The following is a 6,104-nucleotide window of genomic DNA, read 5'->3' as shown; positions in this document are numbered from 1 at the left end:
CAAAATAGAACAGGGTCCCATGTAGATGATACAGTGATATCAAATAGAACGTTCCCCACAGAAGTTTAATGCAATTAGTATCAAGGTGACGTTTATTAAATGCTGATGCAAGCATGCCATTCAGGAGTCTTGCTTTATACCTAAAAAAATGATGCATTCCTGATTGTGGAATATCTTTACAGGTAGAAGGCAGGTAATAGTTATATAGAAATAAAACAAAAATAACAATGTGTAGGATACAGCCTCACAGATTCCCAGAACATTAGAGCTACGAGGCACGTTGGAGACCACCTCCTCATTTTAAATGCTCTTTTGAATATTCTAGTGAGAGAAGCTGCAGCCTGTTGAGACTCCACAAGATTAAAGATAGGAAAAGAGGACATAGGCATGAATGCCTGCATGGAGAACCACCCCTTGCTGCTGCTCCCACTCTACTGATCATGCCCATTATTAACTGAGGGGTGGCTGTGGGTCTTGTCTTTGCATTACATGGACCAAGAGCACTTCACAGGACTCAGAGAGGTAAATAAGAGAAACCTATTTTTGTAGAGGATGAAAATGAAGCACACAGGGAGGTAAAGTGCCCAGTGTGAAAATCCCACCTGAACTGGCTTTAGAAACCGTATATTTACTTTTCCATATAATTTGTTTATCTAGAGGAAAAAAATAACAGATGTGTTTAATGGCTTTGGAAACATTTAAACAGGTGGACCTCAAAATATGGGAAATGAACATATTGCCATTGTTTATTATAATTTTCCTTCCTTCTATTTTTGCTTAAAATTCTTCAAGGCCTTTGGATATGTAAAAAAAATGAGCATTTGTTTTATTATGTTGCTTAATAGAAACAATCTTTTAAAGTATTGAATTATGCAGTGACCAAAATACTGATTCTAAACAACAAAACATGCAGCTGTTACGAATCCTGGACGAGCTCTGGAAATGTGTGGTATTATCTTGCAGAGAAGCTGTTTTTGTTCTAGTCAAATATGGAAATTAGTTTAGAAACTTCATTTTAATATATAATTCTGATTTCAGTGTTACCAGTAAATATTAATGTCCTTTCCTAACAGTCTTAATTTCCTTTTCTCAACTCCCTTGAGTGATATATTTTTTTGAAGCATTCATTTACCATCAAGAGAAGAAATAACATAACCGCGTGTACTGAAATGTATGGCTTACAGGCCAAAGAGTTACGGAAACTAAACTTGTTCTCCCACTCCTTTACTCGTGCCATGCACTTAAAAAGAAAACTTTTGAAGTCTATTGTTCTTACTTTTACAATTTATGATGTAGTTAACCCTATTCACATTGTGTACTGAGGTAGGTCAGAATTTCTTCTCACCCTTTTCCCCTTCTAACATGACCTGTTCTTTTGCATCATGAGTCATAGAAATGTAAGCTAATACATAAGGTTTCTGAAAAGATGAGGAAAGAGCCAGAGAAATAATAATGCCCTGAGGTTGTGCTATAAGGTGTGTTCCACATTGGCAAGAACTCCTTTGCTTGGTAGATGTGCTCCTATAAGCCCTAAAAGAAAGGGCAGGTGGCTGTCATACTCCCCTTCTCCTCCAGACACAATCACCTGAGACCATTCACTAGGCCTTCCAAGGGGAAGCCCAGGTGAAACTGAAGGACAGGCCTTCTGAGATGGACAGAAAAAGAAAAATGTGAAATCTTATAGTAAGGGTAAAAGGCCAAAGATACTTAGAAACTGTAAGGTAGAGAGGAAAGAATCCGGGAGCCCAGAGAGACAGGCCCTCTGTGGCCATGACGGTAGACTTTCAGTGGAGTGATAGAGAACTTGAGGAAACTCAGTAAAGTAGTAACAGTATACTTTCGGGGGAATGATAGAGAACATGAGGAAACTCAGTAAAGGATATTTTGCACCCTGGTTTGGACCTCATGCATGTATTCCATCATACGATGGGTTTATAGTTTTTATTCTTGGTCTGGGTCTCTGTTTTTTTTTTTTTTTTTTCTTCTTATATGTTATAGTGTTGGGATTCACTCAGATGGTGGCAGAAGTATTAAAGGGAAATATTAGGGAAAGTTATAGGGAAGAGTCACAAACCTTTTGGAAGGCCGAAATGTTACATAACTTGTAATAATTGAACAGACTGAGGCAGCCGATACTTACCATAGAGCATTAGGTCATAGGGTAAATACTAGGGACAATAGAGGCTTCCCCAGTTAAGTCTGTTTACCCTACATCCATTAACTAACCTTTGAGCCAGATGGCCCTCTTGCGGGGAGGTCAACTAGGGATATTGCCCTGTAATGGTATTTACCTTAGACCTCGGTACCTGAGCTTTAGTCATTCCTAGAACTACTTTCTAAACCATGTTAATTATCCGCAAGTGTGTTGACTCAAAGCTTCTGTTGTTAATTGTATACCAAATAAATGCCTGGAGTGTGAGCTGCTCAGGGCCTCAGTGACAAACCTCTCTTGGTGTGCAGACGGTCGGACAAGCAGGACTGGCAAAGCAGAGATCTGTGTGTCAGTGTACGTTTAATTCATCCATCGTTTGGGTCAGGGTCTGCGGGCCGACCCCCTCCGCTAATGCCCTCAAGTGTGAGGCGGAATACCTCCTTATAGACCTAGTTGTGAAAAGGTTTTAAAATTAATGAGACAGTAATCAGGTATTTTAAACAAGTGAATTTTATAAAACCTCATAACATTGAGTGGGAAAAAATTTAGGTATCACTGTCAACTCCTTGCTCTTACACATAAATAAACTGATGCTCAAAATGTGAAAAGATTTTCCCAAGTAAATATTACACATGATCAGTGGATATGATACTAGAGCCAGTCTTTGATCTCCAATTCCAGTTTTCTTACTATAATAAGATGAGTTTCTTGTGAGGGAACCAACCAGATAAAGTAATAAAAAAAAAACTACAGTTTCCATGAGGATCCACAAAAACTACGGTTACTATGAGGATCCACCTACTTTCTTGACAACAGAGTAAGAGAAAATGTGGCCAGTGGGCCCTCCAGGGGTCTTAAGAGTGGTTGACATAGTTCCTGAACAAGGGTTGGAAATCCAGCGGGCGCGGGGGGCTCCCGCCTGTAATCCCAGCACTTTGGGAGGCCAAGGCAGGTGGATCACGAGGTCAGTGGATCGAGACCATCCTGGCTAACCTGGTGAAACCCTGTCTCTACTAAAAATACAAAAAATGAGCCGGGCGTGGTGGCGGCGCCTGTGGTCCCAGCTACTCGGGAGGCTGAGGCAGGAGAATGGCGGGAACCCGGGGGGCGGAGCTTGCAGTGAGCCAAGATGGCGCCACTCACTCCAGCCTGGGCGGCAGAGTGACTCTGTCCCAAAAAAAAAAAAAAAAAGGGTGGAAATCTAGGTGGATTCAGAGAAAGAGCATGGTAACAAAAAGAGAGAGGAGAGAGAGAGAAAAGTAAGGAGCACAGAAATAGAAGAAAGCATCTAGCAGTGGCATGAGTTGGAATCGGGACAGGGGCCCGTGTCCGGGCAGGCTTCTTCCCGCGCTGCCTCCCGGGCTCTGCACCCACCGCGGCAGGGCAGTGACGGGTCTGCCGGCGCGCACCCTCCTTCTGTGCTCTTTTCTGTATCACGGGGCACTGGATACCCGCAAGCTCCGTTTTCCAGACTCCCTTCTGACTGATATTTAGTAAGATTTTGATAATGGGAGGCACCGGCTAGAAATGGGAAGGTGGGAGAAAGGGCAAATCCGTATTTTTAGTCATTTTTTTTTTCCTGGTAGTGCCTTTGGCAGCAGTAACCACGGTGATAAGTGGATGCAAGCCCGGGTTCCCTCCAAGGCGGCACAGTTCCCAGGGCAGCAGCAGCAGCGGCCGCCGCTCTGACAGCTTCATAAGCACCAGCCCTCGGGGCCCTGGCTCTTGCTGCATCAGGAGTGCGAGCTCCCGGCTTCCTGCGAAGTGGCAGCGGCTAGAGAAGGAACTCCAGCATCCTCAGCCCACAGCCGCGTGGACTTGGGGTTACACCGTTGCTCTCTGAGGAGTGGTTGTGGCCTCCTGCGGTTACTAACAGGAGTTCCTCGGGTACCAGTCTCTGGGGAGCCTCATCCCCTTCTTGTTCCTGCCTGGCTGCTTTTTTGTAATATTTAAAATCAGTGTTCAAATCCAGTGTGTTTGAAATGCTTAGAATTGGTTTTGTTTTCCTAACTGGGCACAAGAGACACAAGCACTACGAGATACTTCTACGTCATGCTGTTAAAAAATATGACCAAGCTTTACATTATTCATCCATTTCTGCTGTGTCCATGAAACTGACAATATAGAAAGACCAGTGTGTGTGTGGGGAGGCCCTGGAATATGACAGTTTATATTTCTATTGTGTCAGTTTTCTTAGGGTGTATGGTGAATGTAAATATGACTATTCTAATTAAGTGGCTGTGCATTTTCGTATTAGAATTCATTATGTTGCCTTCTCAGTACAAGCACTTTCTATGTAGTGCTTGAGCATGTAGGTAAGTCAGGAGGCCACCTACACAGTGGGATTTGAAGGTGTGAAGGCATCTATCTGCCTCAAATAGCGATTAAATTTAACAGGTGCATATTCTGTAGTTAAAAAAAGCACAGTCGGCCCTCCATATGGTTCTGCATCCATGGATTCAACCAACCAAGGATAAAAATATTTTTAAAAATTGCATTTGCAAGTTAATTAAAATACAATGCTCAAGAAAATTCACAACATGAATGAAATGTTACAGAAGCTATAAATCTATCGGGTTTATCAGTCGCTCATTTTGGAAAAGGGTCTTTGGATTATAGATTTCCACTTTTGCAAAGAAACATTGAGGTGAGAATTTTGTGGGTACTCTTTAAGCAACAGTACATCAGTTTAATATGTATTTTTTTAAGCCTGTAAATAAAATTTTTCTGTATCCACTTTAAAGTGTGTTGGGTATATAAGTAAATTGGACTGTATTTCTAATATGTGTATAGGTTTAATTTTATATCGTTTTAAAATTGTTCTGTGATTAATTGGCCACTGAAAATGAGCTTTTTAATTGTTGAGATTTTCTTACTGGCCTCATACGGAAGGATTTGTATATCCTCACTATATATATATATTATATATAATCACCATATATATTTATGCACATATATGCACCATATATATTTATTTATATAGATGCACCATATATATTTATTTATATTTATATATGATGCATATATGTGCATATATATGGTGTGTGTGTATATGTATTTATGTTTATGGTGCATATGTATTTGGAATACATATGATGTGTGCATGTATATATACATATACACACCACATATATACCATTTTTTATTTGTGTGGCGAAAAATACTTTTTTGGTGTAAAAAGTTTATTTTCTTTGCTAACTGTTAGTTTGTAAAAAAAAGAATTCATCTTTACTGAATATCTATAGACCTTTTTGGTCAACATTCCCTAAACACAGTATAAGAACTATTTACATAGCATTCACATTGTATTAGGTATTATAAGTAATCTAAGGATGATTTAAAATATACAAGGGGATGTGCATAGGTTATATGCAAATACTGTGCCATTTTATATCAGGGTCTTGAGTATCCATGGATTTTGATATTAGCAGGAGGTCCTGGAACAAATTGCACATGGATACAGAGGGACATCTCTCTATCTTTGATATTGTTATATCATATTATTTATATTATATATTTATATATTGGTAATATTTATATATTAGTTTAAAGGATTGTTATAAAAGTTGGTTTTAAACCACGACAGCAACCAAAATGATGATGTGATGTCACAGAGGAATATGGTTGCTATCTTTAATAAATATTACAGACATGAGAGAGAGAGAATGCTGCTAGGTCACTTAAAAATGGAGACATGATTTACGGGAATGTTCTTGTCCATATGTAATCAACACATGGAATCTTTATAATATGTGTCAAGAAATTTCCCGTTCAGGAGAATTCTGTAGGTGAAGGTTCAGAGGGAGCCATGGCGACATGCTGGGCAGGGGAGGGTTAGACACATCCTCACTGGAGGGATCGTGTTCTGGAAGATCCCCCCATTATCCGGAAGTGATATCTAACATTCCCCCATTATCCGGAAGTGATATCTAACATCTCCCATTATCCGGAA

The 6,104-nt window shown here is 40.2% G+C and overlaps 1 long non-coding RNA gene across 1 annotated transcript in view; it reads left to right on the top strand.

Moving 5' to 3' along the window:
- Positions 1-325: 325 nt before the first annotated feature.
- Positions 326-6,104, top strand: part of LOC111528078 — a 46,071-nt gene continuing 40,292 nt past the window's right edge. Inside the window, exon 1 of the long non-coding RNA XR_002726859.1 lies at positions 326-522. This is a non-coding gene — a long non-coding RNA (uncharacterized LOC111528078). The remainder of the gene's footprint in view (positions 523-6,104) is intronic.

The sequence above is a fragment of the Piliocolobus tephrosceles genome, chromosome 3 (genome assembly GCF_002776525.5).
Source record: "Piliocolobus tephrosceles isolate RC106 chromosome 3, ASM277652v3, whole genome shotgun sequence".
Classification (NCBI taxonomy): Eukaryota; Metazoa; Chordata; class Mammalia; order Primates; family Cercopithecidae; genus Piliocolobus; species Piliocolobus tephrosceles.
The sequence above is the reverse complement of the archived record's forward strand: the minus strand, read 5'-3'. Positions and strand labels throughout refer to the sequence as shown.